The sequence below is a fragment of the Chinchilla lanigera genome, unplaced genomic scaffold (assembly GCF_000276665.1).
Source record: "Chinchilla lanigera isolate Chin_1 unplaced genomic scaffold, ChiLan1.0 scaffold00025, whole genome shotgun sequence".
Classification (NCBI taxonomy): domain Eukaryota; kingdom Metazoa; phylum Chordata; class Mammalia; order Rodentia; family Chinchillidae; genus Chinchilla; species Chinchilla lanigera.
This window is the reverse complement of record NW_004955426.1, coordinates 10,052,255-10,078,003: the sequence shown is the minus strand read 5'-3', so window position 1 is coordinate 10,078,003 and position 25,749 is coordinate 10,052,255. Positions and strand designations below refer to the sequence as shown.

The following is a 25,749-nucleotide window of genomic DNA, read 5'->3' as shown; positions in this document are numbered from 1 at the left end:
AAAATACATATGATGCCATATTAAGGTGATAAATAAAAGCTATCTACATAAGTTTCTTTTAGCAGCCCCTCAGTGATTTACCCTGTGTCTTGCAAATGACCAGAATAACACATAGCATGGTTTGGTATCGCTATGTGTGTTCCCGCCTGTGAGCTTCTGTTTATGTAATCACATGTTTCATTTATATCCTAGGGCTGTCCACATACAATTTTTAACAAAGTAAGGTTGTTGTCTAAAGCAGTCATGTTCTTTTGAACTATTTATTTCATAGTTTTGAATGTCTAAATAATTGTCTCCAATCTACCTTCCCAATTGCGACATCTTTTTAGTAGCTTAGTGTATACCATCCCTCCTATATCCAAAGACATTTTTTCAGTGACTTCTTATTAAAATTTAGAGGGTCACTTGGAAGGGTAAAAATTTACAGATTCATACTCTATTCTATAAAGTAATGTATAAATATGTCTATGCACATATGTGTGTGGAAATCAGGTTAGAGTTCACCTAACCTGGCATTGTGTGGGACTTGGTTGACCCCAAGGACAGGTTACACACACAAGACTTCTGTAGTGCAGTTTACACCGCAATGAAGACAAAGCACAGCAAGGTCATCCTCTGTGGACTACATGGAAAGATTTTTAGGGATGAAAATGTTATAGTCTAGAAATCTTTGAAGAAAACTACCACAAAGCTGACATGTTACAGGACAGTTACTTTACTGATACAAACATTACAAAGCATAATACTTTATCAAATAAGGAAATCATTGAAATTCCTTCTGAAACATTCATAAAAGATCCATGATTTGAATTTACTTTTGAATCCTTTCTACATTCAGCCAACAAAGCCAAAAGCTTATTTTTAGATATGAATATTTTGTCAAAGACAGAAAAAAGGAAAAGCAAGCTGTACCTAACGAGATCCTAGAAGTCAGGGGACAAGAGGGTTAAATATAAGAATATGAATAGAAGGCATCTTTAGTCCAAAGAATAGAAGCAGAAACTGTTATTTCAAGTTGGGGACAACTAGAAATCACACTACTAAAAGGAAATCCCCCACCTTAACAATGAAATACACTAACAAAGGGGAACATTTTGCAATGTCGGTGGAGACGTGAGTGTGGTTTTGACGTTACTGCTGACACGAGTTTGATCTTTTGAAATTCTTCAAAATATTAGTGGGTTGGTTTGGCAGTCTCCACAACCAATCACTGGATATCTACTCAGCTGAACAATTATAACTGTAATTATGAGAAAGTAAACACCTTCCAAGGAAATATGAGTGATCTTATTACTATATCGATTATGATAGTTTTCATGTAATGAAGTAAAATTCTTCTTTATTTTACTTTTAATATTGCTCACTATGGAGGCTGTAGTTTTAATTGAAAAAAAAATGTATAACATTTTTCCTGGAATAAAATAAATCTGGTAATGTAAGGTAGTGCCCCCCCTCATCTTTCATATCTGAGGAAGGGATTTATGCATTTCCAGGGCACATTCAGGCTAATTAGAATCATGCTTATGTTTTCATTAATAGGACTCCTCACACTCACGATAAAAATGTATACTACAAAGTATGAAGTTGAATTCCCTTTTTATTATCAGAAGTCAGGAAAGATTTAAAATTTATAGGCTTTCTCTCTGAAATGAGTTTATTTAATTATTAATTCATTTTTCTGAGAAGCGAAAATCATTTGTATCTAGAAAGAAAATATTAAGTTTTTCATTGCAAATATATTTGTCAACTCTTCGATGCTAAAATGGCAACATTAAGGGTCTACAGAGCTTCATATCCTCATTAAGCCATAGGGAAAATGTCTACAACTTGGAGGGGAAAATGAGCCTATCATTTAGTTACATGCTTTCAGTTGTTTTCCCTATCTTTATATTTTCATGTTTCTGAGGTATTGAAGATTAAACCTAAGCCTTCATGCATGCTAGGCAAGGCCTCTACCACTGAGCCATATCTCCATCCCTTACATTTACATCTACGTTATACAAGTATATTACTATTAAAGCTAGACCCAAAATTATTCAGTACTAGGTATTACTATTAAGAAGTGTCAACAGCTTGTTTAAAAATATATAAATCACTTTACTTATGAAAATTGACTTCAGAAAGCAAAAGAATGAACTGGGCAGCGGTCTAGAAGAAAGACAATTTCAAATGCACCCTTAAAATCAGATGAACTCTTTTCATGACTAAAAAGACAAGAGGTTCCGTAGAGAGATTGTTCAATTGGTAGAACTGTCATTTGCCTTATTTGGGCATCGTGGTAGTGTGCAGCCTCACATTAACCACAGGCTTGGCTGTCGTGATTGGCTGAGGCTCAGTTGCTTGAATACACGTGTATTCTTCCCTTCAGGAACCTCTTGCTCACACGTGAGCTAGGTTGAAGCTTCTTATATACTGAGGTCTTTTGGGGTCAAGCCGCTATTAAAGAATAGAACCTGGTTTAGACTAGCTTTTCTTTTTAATTCAACAAAGTTTCTGTTTTACTGAAATTTCCTCATTTATCTATATACATATTCCAAATGTAGGTAAACACTATATTACCTAGTTGCACAAAGTTCAGATCTGATATTTCCAAAAGCTAAATCACTTCTTGCAAAGTTGGAGTCATGAAATAGCAAAGCTGAGACTTGAACACATTCTAGTTTTTTCTGACCCTATATTACCTATAAAAAATGTGGAAGATGTGGAATTTTGTCGACCTAATTCCATGGTGATCTTAAACCATATAGAATGTTTGGCTGAGAAAACAAGCACCACCAGTGATACACTGTTACAAAGGCATTGCTCTGGTTAAAGGACAATGGGATTCTCATTTCATATGCAGCTGGCTTGGGCCATTATAACGCCTGAGATGTTAAGATGGAGAAGAGAACGCAAGTAATCATGAAACCAGGGATTGACAACCTTTTCATAGGTTTTACTTTAGTATCTTTGAAGTTTCTGCGTGTTTGGAATATATTAAAGAGAATATATTTTTAAAATAACCATAAAAGTTCTGTTGGATGGAGATGTGATATTGCTCATTCAAAGAAACGGTCACAGAGAATCTAAATGATCACCATTTAGGTCTGAAGGATAATGCCTTTTCTAATTACTCTTGTGAACAACTGACAAGTAAATCACCTCTAAAAAGTACTGGGAAAAGTGCTAAAAATTAAAAAGTAAATTTTGAGCCAAATTATTTTTCAAATGTACAAAATTCAATCATTACTATAAATTTTTTAAATTTAAGAATACAATTTATATTGACCCTTATTCATCTAAATAAACTTGCTTAGCTGCATGATTCTTCACTCTCTGGATCTCAAAGTAGCTGCATATTATTTCGCTCCATGTGTGCAGATATTTCCCTCTGAGCACATAAGCTTTCCTGACAGCTACAACCTTAACTACACCTGCAAAAATTATTTCTGTGCTATTATACTATGGTGAAGATTATAAGGACGATTTTAGGGTTTTGCCTACCACTGACAGAGAGGAACAGGACACAAAACACAGAGAGGATGTCCGTTGCAGGTCATAACTACACACTTGCATTGGAACCTGTGGTACTCAGCAGGAGATTGTAAATATTTTTAAAAGAAAGAAAGAAAGAAAAAGAAAGAGAAGATTGTGGTTAAGTATCTAAAGGAGGCACCAAACTTCCCTTTTCCAAATTAAAGCTAGTTAATATCTTGTGTCTGTTATTGTTTTTCCTAATTCAGTTCCGTGTTTCATCCTGGGCCCCAAGAACTGGCTTAAGGAAATGTAAGTGCTGACTAGCACATGGAACTCTTGGATTGTAGGCCATTAGAAAGAGCAGCTGGTCTTTCCCAAAGCTGCTGTTCACAGGAAGAATTTCTCTTTTCTTCATGAAGTCTCAGGGATACCCTGGAAAACTTTCCACTGATCGACATAAGACCACTAAAATTATCTAGGGTTAAACTCTGTAAGGTCAATTACTTATGAACTTCAGTCTGAACTTCAAAATGCTTTCATAGCCACACCTAAAGTAAGGTTGGATCACATGGTTGGGGACTGTATCCTACTAAGTTCACATAGGAACGATACTATCATTAGTATTTGAGTAAGCATAAAGACAAATAATTTTCTTTCTTTAATAGTAGCATTACACTGTTTATTATCAAAACCACCTGTCCTCTGTTTGCATTGATTTCATGAATTGTTTAGTTTCAATGAACTGATAAATATACCCAAAAGGGGAAGGATCAACTCCTTTCTGGCAGAGTGTAGGAACAATCATCATGACCCTGTGAAAATGTTGATTAATTTTAGTACTTTGGGTGAAAAGTATAAAAACACATAGGCATTAACAGCACAAGCAAAATTATTTACATGTGGTTTAAAATCCCATTTTAATGTTGCAGCAAGTTCACACTCAATTTGTATCTCATGCAAAGCAGTTCACTGGTATCCAGCATCAGGTACAGTCTGACACAGTCTTTCTGCAGAACGTTGTATTTGCTCATATTTGACTAAAGACTTTAAACAAGCCATAATGTAGAAAATAATGCTCATTAACTGGGCAAAGTTTTGTGATTTGACTTATTGTTAGAGCAAATATACTGTCTTTCACATAGACCTTAATCACAAGCCCTCCCTAAGAGGAAGGTTTTCCTATTACTGCGATTCATATATCATACCACAACATGACAAATTGACACTCTCCTCTCCCTAGGTAATTTCGAAGAGTACGAACAAGAGGAAAAAGCAAAGGTTATCTATTTATCTAGAAAAAAATTCTGTCAATAGGCTATTCTCTGGGCTAAAGATAGAGCTCAGTGGCACAAGTGCCTGCCTGACAAGCACAAGGTCCTAACTTTGATTCCCAGCAGCAAAAATGAATAAATAAATAAATAAACATTTCTCTAAAAATATTTTCTTAAAACTAAGGATGAAAAATATTAAACATTTATGACAAAGCCGTAATATTCTTAGTGATTTTAAAATGTCATTTCAGTTGTATTACCAATAATTGCTGTGATTATCTTCAATTCATCATTTATTCATGGAGAATGTAAAGACTGAGAAAACTACAAAGACAAATGACTCTTCTCGTATGTATTTATACTTTAATAAAAACATCTTCTTCGAGTATTTACATGCTTTTTGGGGAGAAAGGGAGTGTTAAAGAGCTATGATTCTCTATGTTTGTGATATTAGAATGCTTTTCTACGCCACTCATTCAAAGCATACATATTAACTAATATTGTTATAAGATCATATTGTTTGGAGATATCTCAGACAGGGTAGAATTTTGATGAATATTTCACAAAACTAAATTCCCTTGGTGTATTTCTTGGAAATGTTAAAAGTTACCATGTCATTACTTTCATGTACAAAATTTACTTCTGGAGAAAATATTTAAATCTCTTTTGCTGCAAGTTGTAATTTCTTGAAAGGGGTTGTATTTTACGTTTTTTAACAAATGAAAATATTAGTGTATATAATATATAGAAATATTTTGGGAACTTTACAAATTAGGTCATTCTATTATTTTTTTAATATAAATCAAAAGTCATCCATTTTTTCCCTACAAGAACAAAGCTTCTCTAAATAAGGAGTGGGAATGTGATTGAAGGGAGGTAGGGGAATGGGTAAAAAAATCAAGTTATACCATGTACACGCACAATTCCTATAATGAATGTGATCATTACGTATACCTATATGTACCATCAAATTTAAGTAACTGAAAAAGAACTCAATTGAAATGAATAAAATGTGTACCTTGGTTTGATTCAGCATTGGTATAGTATAGGATTGACAAACAAGCTTATGAGTTAAATTTGACCTTCTGCCTATTTTGTGTGCCGCACACAGGAAGAAGTTATGCTTTCAAATGATTATGTTTATGCAATTGTATAATTAGATATAAAACATCTTCAATTTTGAACAAACTGCTTCTTACCTGCTCCTCTCCTGGAAATTTATGCCATTGTCCACTGGTACATTTCTTAGTAATGAGCGGTTCTAGAATGCCCTTCATCTGTGACCCACCTGCTGTAATTTAATTATGGAAAAATATTGCAACCTGATTTTGCTCTGTTCTTTGAAGACCCTGTGTTTATTGCATTGATCTTGTCTCTAAACCTAGGTTTCATAAAGGCCTTAGTCATTTAGCCTTCTATTACAAAAACCGGAAGGGTGATGTTCCGATGTGCTCTTATTTGCCATTAGCCCTGAAATAGCAAGAAGCAATTGCAGGTAGGGTTTGAGTGGGCCAATCCTCTGCTGCTGAATTCTAAACAGAATGGAGTAGATTTCCTATTCTAAAATTTCCCCTTTAGCTGTGTGGAAATGTTGTAAATCTCACTTGCTTGCAATAGTGGGGAGTCTTATTTTAAAAATAGACAAATAAAATTCTCTTCTTGAATATTTGGAAATGTACATCTAGATAAAACACTCAGTGGTAGGTGCCAGGGATGTAGCTCAGCGGCACAGTGCCTGCCTGGCAAGTGAGAGTCTTGAGTTTGATTCCCAGTACAAAAGGAAAAAAAGCAACAGTGGTACAGCCTCATTCTCTATTCATGCAGCATCTGTGAATTGGACGAGTACAAATTCTTCATAAGCATGAACAGTTGGGAATAAGCCAAACACAAATATAGTCATTAGAGGACTAAACCCTCATTTTTTTCACTCATTTTCTCAAAATTAAGGGTTCAGGAGTCAAGGAGTAGAAGTGACATTGCTACCACTTATCATTATTCCTTGTGACCCACTAGTAAAACTTTTGTTTCCTGTTCCCAGAAACCTATACTTTGCTAGCCCAGAAGTCATAGTTCCAGAGTGTGGGAGGATTATAGTAGGAGACACAACAACGATCCCATTGAATTGGAAACTATCTTCCCCATAGTTATTCTGGGCTTCTCGCGTTTCTGAGTAAACAAGCTAAAAGGAGATCTATGATGTTGGCCATGTGTTTAAGCCAGACTACCAAGAGGAAACTGAACTACTAGTCCACAATGGAGATAAGGAAGAATATATTTGGGGTGCAAGAGATCTTTTAAATTCTTTTCCATGTTTGGTTAGTAAGGTAAAGGAGAAATTATAACAACTTAATTCAGGCAGGATGACCATTGGCCTACACCCTCAGGAATGAAGTTATTGGTCACCTTCACAGGTGAGGACCTGATGAGGTGCCTTCTGAAGGCCAAGGGACTATTGCATGGGTAGTAAAAGAGGTTAATTACAAATCTGGGCTATGACTGCATGACCAGTTGCAGAGCCAGGAAGGTGACTGAAATAGATGCCTAAGAGATTAAGCTACTGTGCTTCATAGGGCACCCAAAGTGGCACCCTCAGCTGGGGAGATGATTTATGTCCCTCAATCACCTGTGTTTGCTACTGAACTTTAGACCAGGTCTTAGAATATCCACACTTTAACATCTCTGGCTTTCAATTACAATATTTCTCTAGCTCTTCTAAAATAGCGTAACCTGAATAAATGATCCCATGAGGATTCACCCAGGAGATCCTCAACTGAGATGTCTATTTAATGATATGCCAAACTTCAGACCATGAGAGCCTGAGTTTATAGCAATTTGTTGGCTTAAAAACAAATTTTCACCAGAAAAGGATGAAAACCTCTTCATATTACACAAAAGTATTAGAGAGTGAAAATTAAATATGTTTATGAATGGTTATTCCTGTTTTTATAAATTTTATTTATTTAATCTACTGCTAAGTCATCTTCTTTTGGAAGGTGTTTCCTAATGATCTGATTTTTTTCTTAATTGAAGCTAGTAAGAGCAGCACATAGCACCTCAGTTCTACTATAATCCATCATTTTGCAGCCAACTGAAAGTGTGTTGTCCTGTGCTATTAATATAATAAATTGTACACTTTAATTATAAATGAAGACATAAATTGTGAAATGTTAATTTTCTCAAGAAATGTTTATGAATAATATATGATTCTGATATTTTCATATCTATAGCGATGAGTTTAAAAACATAAAATGACCATTTTATTAAAGGAAAAATAACTCATTTTTAAAGCAGAGGAATACAAACTCAGTGAGACTGAAAACTATCCAATTAAATTGTGAAGTTGCCTTGCCATTGTAAAATATGACATACATAAAAAGGCAACTCATAAGGAGTTTTTTTCTGTTAGAAATCACAAACCTAATTCTTGGTCTTTAGGTAAAAAAATAAACCTGTGATAAAGATAAATGGTCCTTCCTTTGCAACCACTGTGAAAGAACTGTCCAAAATGAAAAGAGTTCTGGTATGGTGAACTTGAGGGCTTTTGATATTCCCAAGCAGAGCAGAAGCATCTGGAAATCTAATTCCCCAAACATATTTCTGTGCTGATTTTAAATAGAATAGTAAAATGACAGGGCAGGTAAATATCTGCCCTTTACAGAAAGCCAATACTTTATTCAATAGAGCATTAAGCTATTTGTCCAGCAAATACTTACCAGGTGACTATTTTGTATCCAGTACTTACATTAAACATTGGATGAGCTCACAAATAGCTACAGGTTCTTTTAACTAAACACGTAATGCAGAATCTGGCAAAGAGTTATGCAAACTCCAAGAAATAAAACTAAGAGACGAAAACCTTACATTTTTATAACAATTAAAGCGACTAGCTTTCATCTTTTAAATAATAAGCAATCACTTAATGGGCACATCAAGGAGAACTTTTGTTTATACGTAACAAATTTACATTTGATACACCAAGCTTCTGTAGACAATTGAAGTTTTTTTAACAAAAGAGTTACTTGTCAGTTATTATGTTTTATAGTAAATAACACATCTTCAGGTGTTATTCTTCACTATTATCAATTAGACATGTTGGGACCCGTGGGAAATGGCTACAAGAATAAAGTTTAAGGTATTGTTTGCTAAATAAAGTCTTCTTAAGTCTGCAGTGCAATAATATCACTGTATGAAAACAGCTCAACTGCAGATCTAAAGGTAATTATCATTACTTGCTTAGAGTCAAAGCAAAACAGAAAACACCATGTGAAAATGATAGTTTGGATACTCTTTGAAAAGCAAAGGACAAAAAGCATAATTATGTACACAGCATGCTGAAATGCTTATCATTCGAATAATGTAATGGGCAGGATTTGCTTCAGAATTGTCCATAAAGAGGTGGGTGGTCACAGTAACAGGTTGGCCAGGATACCTGAATGATGATGATAGATGATGAGATAATGGGTGTCTCCTGATATTTTTTCTTCTACTGTTTGTATATGTTTAAAATTTTATAATGAAAATTATGAATGAAAAGATTATAAACTAAACAAAAGAAGATCGTGTCTTTGTATTTACTCCAAAGCCCAACCTGAACACCAGATTCCATCCCTGCAATACATCAAAGACCCACCCAGGATAGATCCAAAAGTGAAAGGAAAGTACAGCACTAACTCACAGGATTTTGCCATGTCTTGAAATATTTATATACTTCTCAATTCAAGCATCATCTTGGAAACCAGGATCCCCAGAATAGTTGTTTTGTTTCTCTGGGGGATTCGACCAGCGTAGTTAATTTGCACCCATCCTCCATGAGTAGGACTGGAGTGAGGACAAGACTACTGCCACCTGTCAAACATGAGGTTTTGGTACTGAAATATTTCAGTTGATTCAACTTCCATTTGCCATCCAAAGGCAATATCAGGTGAATCAGTGAGAGAATAAAAAACTCCATTTTGAAAAAATCAGATACTCTTTAATTAAAATTGAATTTTTGGTAGTCATCTAAATTGTGATATCCTCCTTCTTTGTATTCATGGGCATATGCAAAAAGCAGATAGGCACTGGAAGACGAAGAGATAAATAAAGAGTATCACTTTTATCAACTTTCTCCAGCTTATACTTGAAGATTTAAGAACACTTAACCTACTAAAATTCAATGCCAATTAAGAAAAATATGTTTATTTGCTCATGTTGTATAAACTCCTATATCTATCTTTATAAATATTATAGATTTATCTTTATGTATGTGTACAAGAACCTGTTGTATTGAAGGGTATTTTTTTCCATATGGTGTGAGAATTTATCCAAGTTAAAATATGTTTCCAAGCCATGTTAACTGATACACACATGAGATTTTTCTATTAATATCTATGCAATATAAAATAATAATGTTTCTAATTTCTTACAATTATAAACAATGATGCTATGCACAATATTTTCTCAATGACATCTTCATCACTCAATATATGTATTTGAATATGTATACACACACACACATGTATGTATGCATACATGCCATATGCTTAGAAATTAAAAGAAGCTCATCTGAGATATAATAGTCATGTATATGCCCACCACTACTTTGTGATATAATTTTATCATTTCTGCTAAAAATGGACATCTTAATTTTTGCATATTAAATAAATCATGAAAACATTTAATGAAAAAAGATTCACAGTATAAACAGCAGTAGTATACATATGCAGACTATATTCAAATGCACATAATTATTTACAATTAAAACCGAGGTTTTATCTGTGCTAAGTACTGTACATACATTACTTGTCTTGATTGTTATAGGTGATATTAATTAGGTCCTCATTTTATGACCATTACATCATTACTATTGTGAATCTATTAGTTCATCTACCTTATTTTATCACGTGCACTTACTTATTTCATAAAACATTATCACTTTGTTTAACCGAGTACCCTGAGACAAATATGGCTCAAGCAGCTACCTCAAGGATTTACAATTGTTATTTGCCTGATTGTGCTATTTTAAGCTCAGGAAGTAAACTACCTAAACCACCCAATTTCACCATTACCCTGCCATTATTACAAAACCTTGATTTTTGTATATTTGATGTACAGTAGATAGGAAGCTACAGTTCAGACTCTTCACTAAGGGTTTAGGGTACGCTAAATCCTGTTACTACGGACAGCATAGATCATTTACAGAAGGAAAATGGAGTCAGGAAGGCAGACAGAGCATATCTAATCTTTATGTTGTGGCTGCAAATTACTGACTTGCTCAGCCTGGAAAAGAGCGGTTTGACATGAGAGGGAATTGGGTAACTGACTCAGTGTAACCGAAATGAAAACCAAACATTTACAAGTTAAAACAGTTACCATGAAACTTTACAAAAAGTTCCATTTAGTAAGTAAACAAAAACAAGAGGAGGATTCTTTTACAACCACTCTGCAACTAGACTGACTTCATGATATTGTATAAAATATTTTTGTCTGAATGCCTGTCAAATGCAGTCAGAGACTGAGGAAGCCCAGTGACTTGTCTATAACATATTGTCACTTGCTCTGCCATACATGGGGCAGATACGGTAGAGTGACACTTCAGAATGGACCACAGGGTACTTAGGAGCAAGTGGACAATGATGTATGTGTATCAAAATGTAATTAAGCATTTAATAATCGTCATTGTTTGAAATGAAAAGGGATTTTATTTCCCTATATAAAATTTTACTGAACTATTATCTCGATAGGTACTAGGACATTAAGATGTCTTAAACTGTGATTTAATGGAGAATTTGCTAGACAATTTAAGAAATAGTTAGAAATATAAAGTAGGTAATTTTATTCCAAATTCCATATGGTTTCTATAGAAAATAGGAAATAGTATTAAAGGCTTGTAAGTTGTTAGATTATTATGACTATAATATGACATTAACAGTTCAATTCTCATAATGCTTTATGAAAGAAAAATGGAGAAAAGTACATTTTTTGAATATTTATTGAGGTAATAACTTATATACAAAGAGATGCACATATTTAATAAATAAATTAGATAAAATTTCAAAGGTTTTATACCTGAGTTTTACTGCCTGTCATCTCCATCGAGGAGCCCTGGGTAATCATGACTACGGAGGAACAAGAAAACAGCCTGTTGCTAGACACAGGTGCAAGTCTCTCGGTCCTTCTTTTCAATCCTGGCCTTCCTTCCAGCCATCATACCTCAGTGAAAGGAGTCACTGGTGAGGAGGTAATATGCTATTTTTGACAACCCTTAGGCTGTAACTCCTTAATAGGTCCCTCTTGCATATCTCTGTCTTCCTGAGAAACCACTCTGAAGATACCACCACGTATTACTTTGAAGATACCACAGTATAGTACAACAACTCTTGATAATCTCCTACCTCTTTTGTCTGTAACTCACTATTATTTGTCTATTTGTTTTCCTGAGAAACTATTTTGTAGACAATAATATGTAAAATGATAACCATTGATAATTTCCTACCATTTTGTCTGTAATTTGCTAAGTCCCCCCTATCATTATGTTATCCTTCTTTTATTCTTTAAAATAAAAAAAAAAAAAAGAGAGGGAATATTTATCACACTAAAATTTTTCTACAGCCATTTACTATACTTTATTCCACCATCAACTACCACCAGCCAATTATCTGCTTTGTCACTGGATGTTAATTTCCATATCTGACATTTATATAAATTGAATGATACAATAGTTATGTTTGTGTTTTTGGTTTTCTATTTTAATAATGATTCTGTACTTCCATTTTTGAGTGTATTACTATGTCCCCCTTTAACGGCCAAATCTTAATCCATCATAGGTGAACCAGAGCTTATTCATTCTTCTGTTAATGGATATGTGGATTGCTTCTGGTTTGAGGCTATTATGAATATTCAATCCTTTGTAAAAAGTACTTGGATAGACACATGGTTTCGTTCCTTTAGAGTGAATATCTCAGAAAAAATGGCTGTGTCACACAATAAGCATATGTTTATCTTTTCAAAAAATTATTTTTTCTAATTCCTTTCTTTTTAAGAAATTGTTTTCCAAAGTGGGTGTATCATTTCATGTACCTTTGAGCAATGTATGAGAGTTATAGATATTTCATTCAATACAAGGACATGGCATTGCATTTTTTTCCCTTTTAGTTTTAACTTTTCTAAAAGGTATATGATGGGATGAATGATTTTGAAAAAACAAATATATACTTAGATAGTTTCATTAATAGGTACATATAAAATAAAACATATTCTCATTGTAGGAATTGCTATTCAGCAGATAATTCATCCGATGCTGATTCTAAATTAATGCCTTCAGAATTTCCTACCTCTGTCTCTATTTCTCCTTGAGCTTTTCGCTCTCTAACAGTTAAACAACACTCAATAAAGAAATATATATGCCTTCTTTTTTCTATCAAGCTATAATATTCATTAATTCTTTTGTGTGTATTTGTTTAATAATAAGTTTAGATTCTGGCAAAAATTTATGTGATTTGGATTTTAATCATCACTAATATTCAATAACTTTCTGTAAATTAAATATGAATTGAATTCAACATTCTCAGAATTTTACACACTGCTTTTTTCTTTTTGTTTGCACTTGATTGTCATAGATGAAAGATATAAAACAGGACAAGTCTGAGCTGAGGAGAAAGGTCTAAACTGCCAAGCAATTACGTCTACTCAAACCCTCTTTTCCTTTTAATTATCTAGTGTTCCTCTTTGGTTTTTTTTTTCTAAATTAACTGCCTACTAACATAGAAATGTGGCTTTAAAAACACAAAGTGTATTAATATTGTATGTACATTCTTCAAGTGTACTTCCCAGTTTTAAGTTAATTCTTAATAATTTTATTTAAATTACCTCTCAATTTTTAATGAGCAAGACAATAAAGAAAAAAACTAAGCATCCAAGCATTCTATCTAGTTATAATAAAATAACTATGGCCTTTTATAGGAAAATGTTATAGTTGTTTAAAAAATATTTAGAGAATGTTACCTTAGCAATATTTTTAATCTACTCATGTATCATTTCCAATCAGCAACTCAGTGGCTGATTCTTAAATTACTTACACTATAAAATCAAAATATTCTTGTTATAACGTTATTTATACAATAAAAAAATTGAATTGTGAAGGGGCAGGGAAAGGTATTTGCATACAACCTTTTCTGCTTACCTGCTTGATTATTTCTGAATTAGGGAGAATATCAAAAAGTATTAGTCAGATAAAGCATTTTTAGAGCTAACTGAAATTTTAGATATAATGTAGTTTAATTCCCTCACATTTCCAATGAAATTGTTAACTAGAAACTTTTAAAATGTCTCAGGGTTATACAGATACTTACTGCCAGAATTTTGACTACATTTCAATCTTCTCATACCCAGTCTGAATATCTTTATTTTTTTTAAATTTCATCATATCTCAAACTCATTAGTCTATGTAAATTAAACTTATCTAGAAAATGCTTAGTTTCCCTTAAAGTCTAGTAAACTCAACTACTCAGCTTACATAGACAGAAACAGAAATATCTATAATATACCGTATAAAATCTATTTGCATTTAACAGAAGACTGTGTTAGTATTAGCCCAATGGAGTTGCTGAAAGATCAATTTATTATCGGACAGCTTGTTGCTCCTTTATATTTAAAACAATTAACACTAATGGACTGGAATTTATTCTGTTCTGATAATTAAATCAACACAAAAAGTTGTAGGCAAGTAATATTTAAATATAAATTTGAGTGGAAGTGTGTGATTCATTTATGTAAGAATCATAAGATCAATACTTGGAAAATTGTTCCAACCTATCACTTGTAAGTAGTAATAACCAAGGGTAGGCATAGTCTAGGGGAAGTCTAAGGGGACAAATGAGTGTGTATATATATATATCATAATTTCCCTATCAGCTCAGAATAAATTTTCCTTCATTAAATGACGGTCACAGTTTGTACTCTTTAGAACAAAATCTAAGTAAATGAAGACTGTCTTGTTTATATACCTATTGATATTCCTTTTCCTCTCTAATATGGAAACTTATCTGTGAGTAGCATTATCAAGTCATAAAACTTGTCTGAAAAGGAGAACATTTTATTTTCCATTTTGTATTAAAAACTAAGGAAAAGCACTTTTTAAAAAAAATGTTCATTTTCTTATCATTAAAATATGAGAAAAATACTTATGGTAACCCCTTTCCCAAGGTTCTTGTAAAGAATCAAATGAGGTAATAGCTTTTAAAAAAGTTCTTAGCAAAGTTTAAAGACTGCATTAATTAGCATTATCATAATTTATTTTAGATAGAATTTTTATTAGACATTTTTAAAAGTGTATTAATGGCATGTTTCTATAAAGCTGATAGATGTTACTAGGAATTTCAAGGCAACATGAAATGGCAGCTTTCTGTGACATTTAAGAAACATAGATAACACTTGAACAAATTAGAAATGAAAGTTTTAGCTCCATTTTAATTTTTAATGTTTTTATTACACATGATGCTTCTTGGAGAACTTGAATATCAAAAATCACCATAATTTGGGACTAATAATTTTTTTAGCAAATACTCGTATATTTGCTAAAAGTAGCCACATTTGCTGGAAGTAGCCACATATTTAGAACATGGACATTTTTCTATTTAAAAAATACTACATTTGTGTGAAAGAGCACATGAACTGCAAAAGAGGAAATTCTTTTTGAAGTTGACCAATTTGTGCTAATCAATTTAACACCACTTGAAAATTCTAGACTGAGACTAATTTTTAGAGCAAAGTTTTGAATTCATTTTCTAGATACCAAACAATACTTTATGCTGAAATTATTACAACACAGTACAATGGTATCTCAGTTCAGGGACTTAATTTGTCCCATGATTCTGAGGAAGATGAGCACTTTCTTGTTCCTATGGGAAAGATAGCCCCAGTCTTGTTCACCACCTGATGAGGTGTTCATGTGTAGAAGGAAAATTTTGCCAAATTGTTCACAAACAGAAGTGTTCATGAACTGAGGTATTATTGTATTTTCTCAAGTTTTAAAACACACATTTAAGGATGCAAAAATTATTTCTGCCATCTTTGTAAACTAGCTATACAACATTCCTATGCTGTAGGAAGTATATTTTTCTTCATTTGAGGAAATTGATAAATGTTTATTAATATGTTTTATTTTAAAGAAAGAAAAAAGAAAAAGTACAGAATTTCAAAACAAGATAATAGGAGATAGAGCGGTGCTCATGTTGGAGCATGCGTATAATCATAGCCAGGAGACTGAGGCAGAAGTGTCCCAAATTCATGTCCAACCTGGGCAACTTTGTGACTTAGCAATACTCTGTGTCAAAAAATAAAGTTAAAATGGGCGGGGGCTCTAGCTCAGTATGAAGGCTTGAGGTTCCATACCCAGTGTGAGGTGGGGTGGGGGTAAAAAGCAAACAGAAAAAAGAAAAGAAGAGAAAAGAAGAAATGAAAACAGAAAGTTTTTAATATTACATTATTAGCAGGTTTTAAATTGAGTTGGCTGTGTGGCTTTGATCAATTCACATATCTTCTGGGAACCTTAACTCTATTAATAAAAGGATTTTAAAAATATAGTAAAACCGACTTAACAAGTTTGATCTGAGCGGTTCATAGATCGCAGGCACAGCGGATGTGCATCGACAGAGCCGGCGCACAGCAACTGTCTCGTACAGGGCGTGTGCTACTGTTCACATTGCAGCCGCCGCCCGCGTTCTACCCGCGCTCTGTTTCCTTTATTTTGCTTTGGACCACGTGGATGCAAGCCTGCATCAAATCAACTGTACACCACATGGGTTCAAAATGTACTGAACAGCCACTAAGACCCTCTATAGAAAAGGTTTTAGAGTGAAGGATTTTTCAACGAAACTGGAAACCTGGGTCATTTGCAAATATCCATTAGTACAATCTTATGCAAAATTCCAACTATAAACTGGCACTATGGCATAAAGTTTCCTGTGTGCCTGTTTTAGTTTATGAAAACAACTTCAGCTATGCAGGAGTCAGGAAAATAGATCCTGAGTTAAAGTTTTAAAGAGATCCCTGTATAAGACAAGATGCTCAGAATGAGGTTTATACCGATACAAGACACAAAGATGTTTAATTGCAGGCCCAATTATGTATCAGGAGCATGAAATCCATCCAATTTCCATTTACAAATGCTGTGTTAAATAGCTGAGACCCTCTCAGAAGGAATTAAGTGTTATATTTCCTGTTTGGTGTTTATGCTCAACCGGTGCATCCGCTTCAATTTAAGCAGCTTCTTTTCTACTGGAGCACTCTAATGCCAGTCTATAATTGGATAATGTGCTTCCTGCCTCCAAGCAGCGAAGTTGTTCTCCCTCCCCAGAAGTGTATTGAGCCTTTCTTCACCTTCAACTCTCCCCCTCCACCGGCTGAGGGAGCACGAGAGCTTGGCACTGGTGCCAGAGGCAGCCCCTCTCCCTTCCGAGGCTTCCGGGGGCGACCTCCGCTTTGAAATGGGAGTATGAGCAGCCGTGCCATTTACTGAAACTCAGTTACACCGAGTTTTTTTCTGTCCAAGAAGTTCAAACAAGGAGCTTGCACTTTAATTAGTCACTATTGTTAAAAGTTTGCTTGGGATATACAAGACAAACTCTCTGCTGTGCTTATTTTGTATATTCCTTTATTTAAATTTGTTTTCTGTTACATGCAAACATTGCAATGCTAATATAGTCTCTCTCTCTCTGTGTCTCTTTCTCTGTCAGACACACACACACTCACACTCACACACATAGTCACACACCACTCCCAACGCCAAGGGGAAGCCATATGTCCCATGTGAGACCTACTTGGGAAAAGAGAAGGGTGGCACGTTCCACACAGGCTCACTGGGAGAGGACAGTCATCATCACTGGCGATGAGAATTTTCTCACCCTCAAGACATGCAAATGACTTTTTCATCTGTTCTTTTTATGTTATTTGCATAATTTTCTCCTGCAAAAGTGAGAACTGTCAAAAATTAACCATTTGGGACTTCCGTACGCAGCTCCACGACCTCTTTTCAGAGAACTAGATCTCTCTCAGGAGGAGGGGGACTCCTAACCCTGCATGTCAAGATGCAGCCCTGCTCTGAGGAGGGGCTCATGTCAGAGAAAAGGGATGGTGGCCGTGGTAGGCAGGTAGGTGAAGGCGCAGGATCACATTTGAAAAGTTGTTGGACATTTTTTGTAACCTTTCACAACCTTGGTTATTTTTTGAGTGAGTACATCAGTATTTCCGCAGACCATAGATGATTCAGAACGTGTCACACAGTTTACTCTGCTGCCTTACTCAGGTTAATAGCACACTGTACACACTTTTGCATCTGGGATACTCAGTGAAAACTCTATTGGAAGAACCTCAAAAGCACTGCTCTCTTCTGCATGGCTTGATCTGAGTGCTCGTGTCTGTACAAAATTGCTTAATATACTCCTTTAGTGTGAATACTACCTTTTTATAAATTCAGACAGTTGCACCCTGGGGGCCTCGGATAAATCTCTAAATTCATTTGACTTAGAGGTTGGTATATGTAGCAAGCTAGGGGCAAATACAAGTGCAGCTATCTCTTTTATCACACTGCTTCAGCACTTGCCAGTTTTAGACTTCTATTACAAATCAGCTCTCTATCAGTCTAGTAATCGGTGCACTGTTCCTTACATCTAGCACAAACGCATCTTGGAAAAAAAGGCGGGGGAAAGCGCATTTGTTTAGGTCTTGAAATGGCTAACACAGAGGCTAATCTCTTTGCAAATTATACTGAGAGTTGTAGTTCCCCCTTTAGGCTGGAAAGGACCGGATTCCCAAGTGGCCTCCGTTCCTTTCTAATTCCCAGGAGCCCCACCAAACCCCTGCGTCTGTGAGTGACTCCTATGGAGGGAGCATTGCTTGCTAATCAGGTCGATGAATGGAGCGGGCTCCGGGGACATGACAGCAGCCCATCACAGCAGCTAGGGAGCCTCCAGACGTGCAAGCTCGCGGAGCATCTCCGCTAAGAAACATCGCTTAGTCCTCATTTACTCGCCGAGAATCTCTGAGGATTTCAGCTGATCTCCTCTCTCCCCTTAGACAGTGAGGAGCTCAGCATAAACAGAGAAAAGGAGCACAGCATGCCGCCACTTGGAGGGTGTTGATTGAAAACTTCGATCTCCCCACCCCATTCACGGTTGATTTGACGGATTTCTCACCTCGTTCACAGAGAATATTTCAATTAAGGTAAGTGCTGCTTTATCTGGGTGACTGCATCCCGCTGAATTTCTGCATCGAAAGTTCTGACCGACTAAACTGGCATTCTGCACTGCAGCAAGTGACTGTTTATGTCAGGAAAAGGCTTAGTTTATAGGCAAGTGTCCTAGAATGAGAACTGGCATTTGTGGGTAATGATATTTCAGAGCAATTATTTCGAAATAGAATGATTCTGCCTTACATCAAAAGAATAGAAAAGGAAATGTGAAGAGAGACCTAGTTTCTCATTTTACCTTTCATAAACTGTTTTAGAGGACTGTGACTGGCTATGGATTTTGCATGAAGTGGTTTGTTGGTATTGCATGGTAAAATCTCAGTCTGAAAACTGCAAAGTTTAATTAGGTGGGAAGAAAATTTGCAAATGAGAGTTGAAATTTCATGCAGCTTTTTACTTTAGCAATGTTCCTAAGCTCTCTTTGGATCTAAGGAATTTGAAATAAATCCGGGATATTTTAAGTTTTCATTGTGGAACTAAAATTTAAATATTATAATTTTTGATGAAATTTCTAAGAAAGTAAATCTAGAAAATATAATATTTCATTAATATAATTGACTGTTTTCATACAGTAGAATGGAATCCTTTCATAAGTTAGGATAGTAAGAAACAGTAAAGAAAAATTAACTGCTTTCTGAAATGCTTACTTTTGAAAGGATAAATTTTATAAAGAGACTAAGGTTATATGTTTAAATTTTATGTTTGGGCATTTTTGACTGGGGTGTGTTTTTATCATCAATGAACAGTAGAATGAGACAAAGCTTACATTTAATAGAAGTGTATGATAATTTTGTCTGTAGCTTAGATAAACTAGTTCATAGTACTTCTTTTGTACTCACTGTTCTCATAAACTTCATATTATTTCTTCTACATCCATTTTTCATCCATTTTTCCTCATAAGATGGTTAAAATTATCTAGAGAGATAATGAAAGAAACTTTCCTCAAAGTTAGATTTGGTTATCTGAACTTCCCCTTTTCTCTGTAGTTCTCCAGACTTTGGGTGTGCACGTATGAGTAGAGTCTGACAGTTTTGTACTACATTACAGTAAGCTATTGAGTAATCAAGAAAAATAAAATAATTCCATCACTAAAATGATAACTGATCTATTGATTGCCACTGTATGTATAGGAAGAATAGCAACTTCTGACCTTCCTATTCTGTAGGGCTTTTACTATAAATTGATTTGCATGCAATAAAAATTATTTAAAATATAATCAAATATTGTTATATAACTTTCACAAGTTGAATTTCATACTTAATCTGTAATGTTAATGCAGAATGTAAATTTATAGCTGCCTTCATATAAATATTGCTAATGCTATGTTAAATGTGCTTTAGAGAGGGACCGCTCATATTTCCTTAAATGTTGATTCCATCTTCTTCTGCTGGTATCTTGATATGGGACTTTGTACGAAAATATTAGAACACTGTTTATATTTGTTATCTTTATGAAATCCCTTGGAGACCTTTTCAGGCTGATATCAATGTTATTGCTTCTTACACAGGAATAAAATATTTGAGGGATTCCCATAGGTACTGAGGTGTAATTGCTGGTTGTATGTATCCAGCTAAACCCTGAAGATATTTATCTACTTCTTTTACACTAAGACTTTGTTTTTTTTCCTCTCTTTTTTTCCCTAGGTAGATCTTTCTTTCTGGCACATTGCTGTAGTACATAATGATTTCATTTATCGTGGAGAATTGGGATTCTTCATTTTTTTTACTTTTCCCTCTCTTCTCACTTTTCTTCTTTTCATCTCTTGAATGCTTTCACCTATAAGTATACATTTTTGTACACGTTTGTCCTGCATAATGATCTTGTCCTTACTACATGTGCCCAACACATGAGTTGTGATGTTGGGAGACAGTTTCTTCACAGATTCTGTGCTAACTGCAAGAAGGTTGTGTTGACTATGATGATTGCCAATGGGACCTCATCTTCTTGTTGCTTTTCTTTTTTCTTTAAGCAAACTTAGTAAAGAGAAACAACATTAGCTAAACAAGGCCACATTTGATTATAAAAAGTGTATGAGGGGCTGGGAATTTAGCTCAGTGGCACAGCATCTGCCTGGCAGGTGCAAGGTTGTGAGTTCCATTCCCGGTACCAGAAAAAAATAAAAAATAAGAAACCACCACAAAAGTGTATGCACTGCTTAAAATATCTCTGTCCTATATTATGTGCCAAATTCAAAACAAGTGGTGACATCAGACCCCGTAATTTTGCATGGATGTTTTTACCCCTGAAATGTATGACCAGTGTATGACCATTGAAGGTGCATTTAGTGTTTAATAAAATCCATTTGTTTAAATATGAAACCAGTTAATAAAATCCATGTGTTTAAATATGAAACTCAGAAAGATCTACCTAAAGTTTCTAAAGAAATTGTATCTTGTCTACAGTTATCTCAGCCTGCATCATACAGACAGATAAGGGAATGGGGAACATCTTCTCTGCAATTGAAAACTAGCAGCTGGTTAACAGTTCTCGTTTCTTTTTATTTTTTATAAGTCATTATTATATTCTCCTTACATGCCACCATACTTCTAGGTTCTGCATTGATTGCCATTGTTCACGTACTTATTTCTTCTATAAGACCAGAAAATATCTTATAAGACAAGCTCACTTAGAGTCAGGTGGTTAAAAATTTAAAGAAAAGGTTCTATAGCAATGTCATGAAACTTGCTTCAAGTTATATAGCCTGCCCCTTCGTATATGGTATTTTAAATAAAAGACAATGCAGAAGGCAGGATATGGCATATCTTGTGTGCCTCCTAAATGTGTAACGTCTGAGTAATAAACTTACGAGTATGGTTCTACAAACATCAAGTCAAAAGGATAGCATTGTTTTGTTCCATGTCACAGAGGAGATGGAACCTAAATGAAATCAGGTAACTGGGCCAAGAGTGCATGATAGCAATAATGAATATATGTGCACTGACACTTGTATCTGGATATTGAAGATTAATATACATTACAGCACACTTCCCTATTAGTTTGTAAATGACAATAGCTTCCAATATCTGCCATGATAAAAATGAATATTTTCAGACTAGTTAAGCCAATGGACAGTAGTTATATTACTCTCATAATGATTTAATGTTGGCTTAATAAAATAAGCAATTTTTTAAAAAAGGTGTGTAACATGTTCGTTTAAGTTCTGAAGAGCTCTTTGTGGCAAATTTTATTTCCAGCTAATTCTGATTATTACTAACAGAAAGGACACTTTCTGTTCTCTTGTGAACAGAATCAATATGAAAATTTCAATTGAGTGTCAGTGATACATACATCTTTACAAAAGAATTAAACACACTGGGGATAAAACAAAAAGGAAATGTAAAGATATAACTTTAGTGACACTTGTATTAAAATGTGATCGAAGGGAAGTTAGTGGCAAAAGATATCCAGAACCTTAGAAAGAGAAGTGAAAATTGCAATTGAATGTTGGAAGGACACTTCAGATTTAAATTTTCAGGAATATATTTTTCTATTGACTTCATGGAAGTCTTTTTTAATATTACACATACATGCTAATCATACAGTGTATCTAATCATGTTGAAATTCTGAAAATATCTGTTCATTCAAATAAAATTTGACCCTTTCTTACATCAAAAAGCAAGCAATGTAAAATTAGTGTTGTCTTAGAAAATTTAATATGACTAACTGTCATAGCCAAGGATGTGTTAGGTGATAACTAGAAGTTAGACTGCATCTTTTTAAATTATGATCTTGTATTCCACTACAGGACATTCCAAACTCTTCCTTAAAAAAGGAAGAAAGAAGGAAGGAAGGAAGGAAACAAAGAAACAAAGAAACAAAGAAAGATAACAGATATTGTAAATAATAAAGGTTCAACAGAGATTAGAAACACAATCAGAAAATATGTAATGGTCTGTGTAGTCTCCAACCCTAACTTTTGCCTCTCTAGAGGGCTTTTATAAACTCTTGTGCTATCTTCATTGTGTATATGAATGCCAGAACAATGAAATGTTATTTAAAAAGAATACATATGCCTTGTAGACCTATATTGCAGCAGAGATTCTAATGGTGATTGTTTAAAATGTGAAAATACTGCCCAATGAGAATATAAGACCATGTGCCAGGGATCGAGGAAGAAAGGAAGGAACAGAAAGGGAAACAAACAAACAAATAAACAAGAACAGCAATAACAAATATGTATACATATATATCTCTAAGAAGTTCTAAAGAAAGGAAAAGGAAAAATAAAGATCCTGTATCTTGTTCTTACGGACCTCAAAATATGCGAGCAGAAATAAATGTGACTAGGCCTAATGCAGCCATCACAAGAACTGCCAATGACTTTCTCATACCCTTATAGAAAAAGCATGTCTAGTATATCACCAAGACTTTAAGCACAAAATATGGGGCAAATCACTAGAATTTGATGGGGAGAAGCAAAATTCAAAGCATTCAGAAACAGTAGTTTGTAGAAATTACAAGTAATCTCCCATCATAAAGTTGGTATAAGAAAAAGAATTGCTTTTGATTAATGAGAAGTATTTTCTAACTTCCCATAATGACTAACTGCAAAAAGGCAAAAATAGTGTGAAGTGGAGTGATATTTCAGATGTACCATGTATGGATAAAATTTTCTCCTATCTTCCAGGGTTTTTCTCTAGGGTTTCAGTGTCATTGACCAATTCAAAATGAGCTCATCATTTTTCATTAGTTGAAAGGATAGTAACATCTTGAATACAAACCCATAGTTCTGATAGACAATGGAGCGGGCAGCAGTGAATAATAGCTGTAACTGTGTGGTCCATGCAAAACGTCCTCGGTTCCAACCCAACCCAGGGAAGCTGCTTTCTTTGTCTGAGTCTATTAAGATGTCCATGTGCTCTTCATGTTCTTTACAATGCAGCTAACCATGCTACTGCTACTATTACAGAGTTGTGAGGAGTAAAATAGGTAATTAGTCTCACATATTTATAATCTCAGGACACGGTAGCTATTGTTATAAACAGGAATACTTAGTATTAGTCCCTCACCTTACTTGTCAAGTAGAGCAAATTAGAGTCATTCTTCCTGCCTTGTAACAATGAACACTTTGGGATATTGCCAGAAGCTCTCAGATTTACTTTCTGATACTGTATTTAGAGCAGTATTATTGGATTTTTGAAACAGCTATTTTCCTTTACACTGGATTTACACTGGTGGATGGTTATTTCTTGAGAAAATGTTACACTGAGAGTTAGTTTGGAGAAGGCTTATTTTTTGACAGAGGACTAAAGGATGCTTTAATCCTTTACTTTATTTTTTAAGTATATTGAAAGGGGGGCAGATATAGCTTGGTGGCAGAGCACCTGCCTGGTAAGTGAGAGGTTTTGAGTTTGATTGCTGGTAACTGCTGCCTCCACCAAAAAAGTATACTGAAAGAAAGTGACCAGATCTTGAAAGCCAATCTCTTCTAACTACTGTGAACACCATACCTAATTTGAGTTAACACGAGTAAGGAAGAGAGCTCACAGTCGGTTTTTTTTTAAGGAGAATTTCATTGGAACACAGCTGTTTATTTCTGTATTGAGAGTGACTGCTTACATGTTGCACAGCCAGCACTGAACGGTGGAACGCAATGAGATCATAGATCCTGAGAAGTTGAAGACACGCACTCTTTCAAAGTCTATATGATTTACAGTATCAGATTCTTGAATTTAGTTCTTAGAGTACTACTGATAAGTCTATAAAAAAGAGTCATGAACCACCAGTATGAGGCATAGATACATAATTCCAATTAAATCACAGTGTATAGAAATGTGGCTTAACCATCAGAGCTTTGTAAATTCCTCGGTAACTGCTATGCACCAGGGGGTGAGGGATTTCTTCCATGGACCAGTAAAACCCAAACTTACATGGACATGCAAACACTTTGGGGGATCTTGTTCAATGATTTTTGGAGTGTGGCCCAAGGCTCTGGGTTTCTAAGACCCTCTCAAGAGTGTTCATGCTGTTGGCAGATGAAAAATTTTGCATTCGCTCCACTCCAGCTTTCACCTCTGCCCATAGTTGCCATAAGAGTTGCAAAAGTTTAGTTGAGGAGCTGCTGTAGAGCAAGACTTACCACCCAGCGGGCCAGAGGTGAAGCACACTTACCAAGAAAATCTCCTCCTCTTCATAGAATTCTGATCCTTGTAAATTGTGAAAAATATACACGTGTGTATTCCCCAATAGATACACGAGAGTCCCACTCCGATTATAGAGTAACTGAATGCTTTAAAACAAAAAATTAAGTAAAATTATTAAAATATTTAATTTTTTGCAGTTATGGAACAGGATGATGATGGGTTACTCAATCCTCCTTGAGTAGAGAGTTTTGTCTTTAGTATTACTGAGTATAACTGCATGCCAGAGTTCAGAACTTATGAGCAAATGGTGACATCTCCAGCATCTTTTCAATTCTTTTCATTTTTGCAAAGCTGTCCTAAAACTAGGTTATTTGTCAGTTTGACATCCTTCTTTCCCTTGAGTCACTAGACTATTGGTTTCTGTTATCTATTTAATCCTTTCTCTTTTGATTCCAAATGGTAACTATTTTTTTGTTATTGGTAAAATCTACATACTTAATGTTGAATAATTTACATACTCATAACTTTAAAATTATAAGCCTGGGACCTTTTTCTTTATTGCCCTTTTATAATATTTCCTTCTAAAATGTTTGAAATCATTCAAGCCATATATGTTTCATTTTTTTTTTTTTTTTTTTTGTTTGTTTGTTTTCTGGTACTGGGAATCGAACTCACGACCTTGCGCTTGCCAGGCAGGCACTGTGCAGCTGAGCT

The 25,749-nt window shown here is 34.7% G+C and overlaps 1 protein-coding gene across 1 annotated transcript in view; it reads left to right on the top strand.

Moving 5' to 3' along the window:
* The window catches only part of Cdh12 (cadherin 12, type 2 (N-cadherin 2)), a 958,345-nt gene that overhangs the window by 532,759 nt on the left and 399,837 nt on the right, over positions 1–25,749 (top strand). The window contains exon 3 of the mRNA XM_005386141.1: positions 18,780–18,926. The gene's annotated coding sequence lies outside the window, so the exon portion shown is untranslated. The remainder of the gene's footprint in view (positions 1–18,779; positions 18,927–25,749) is intronic.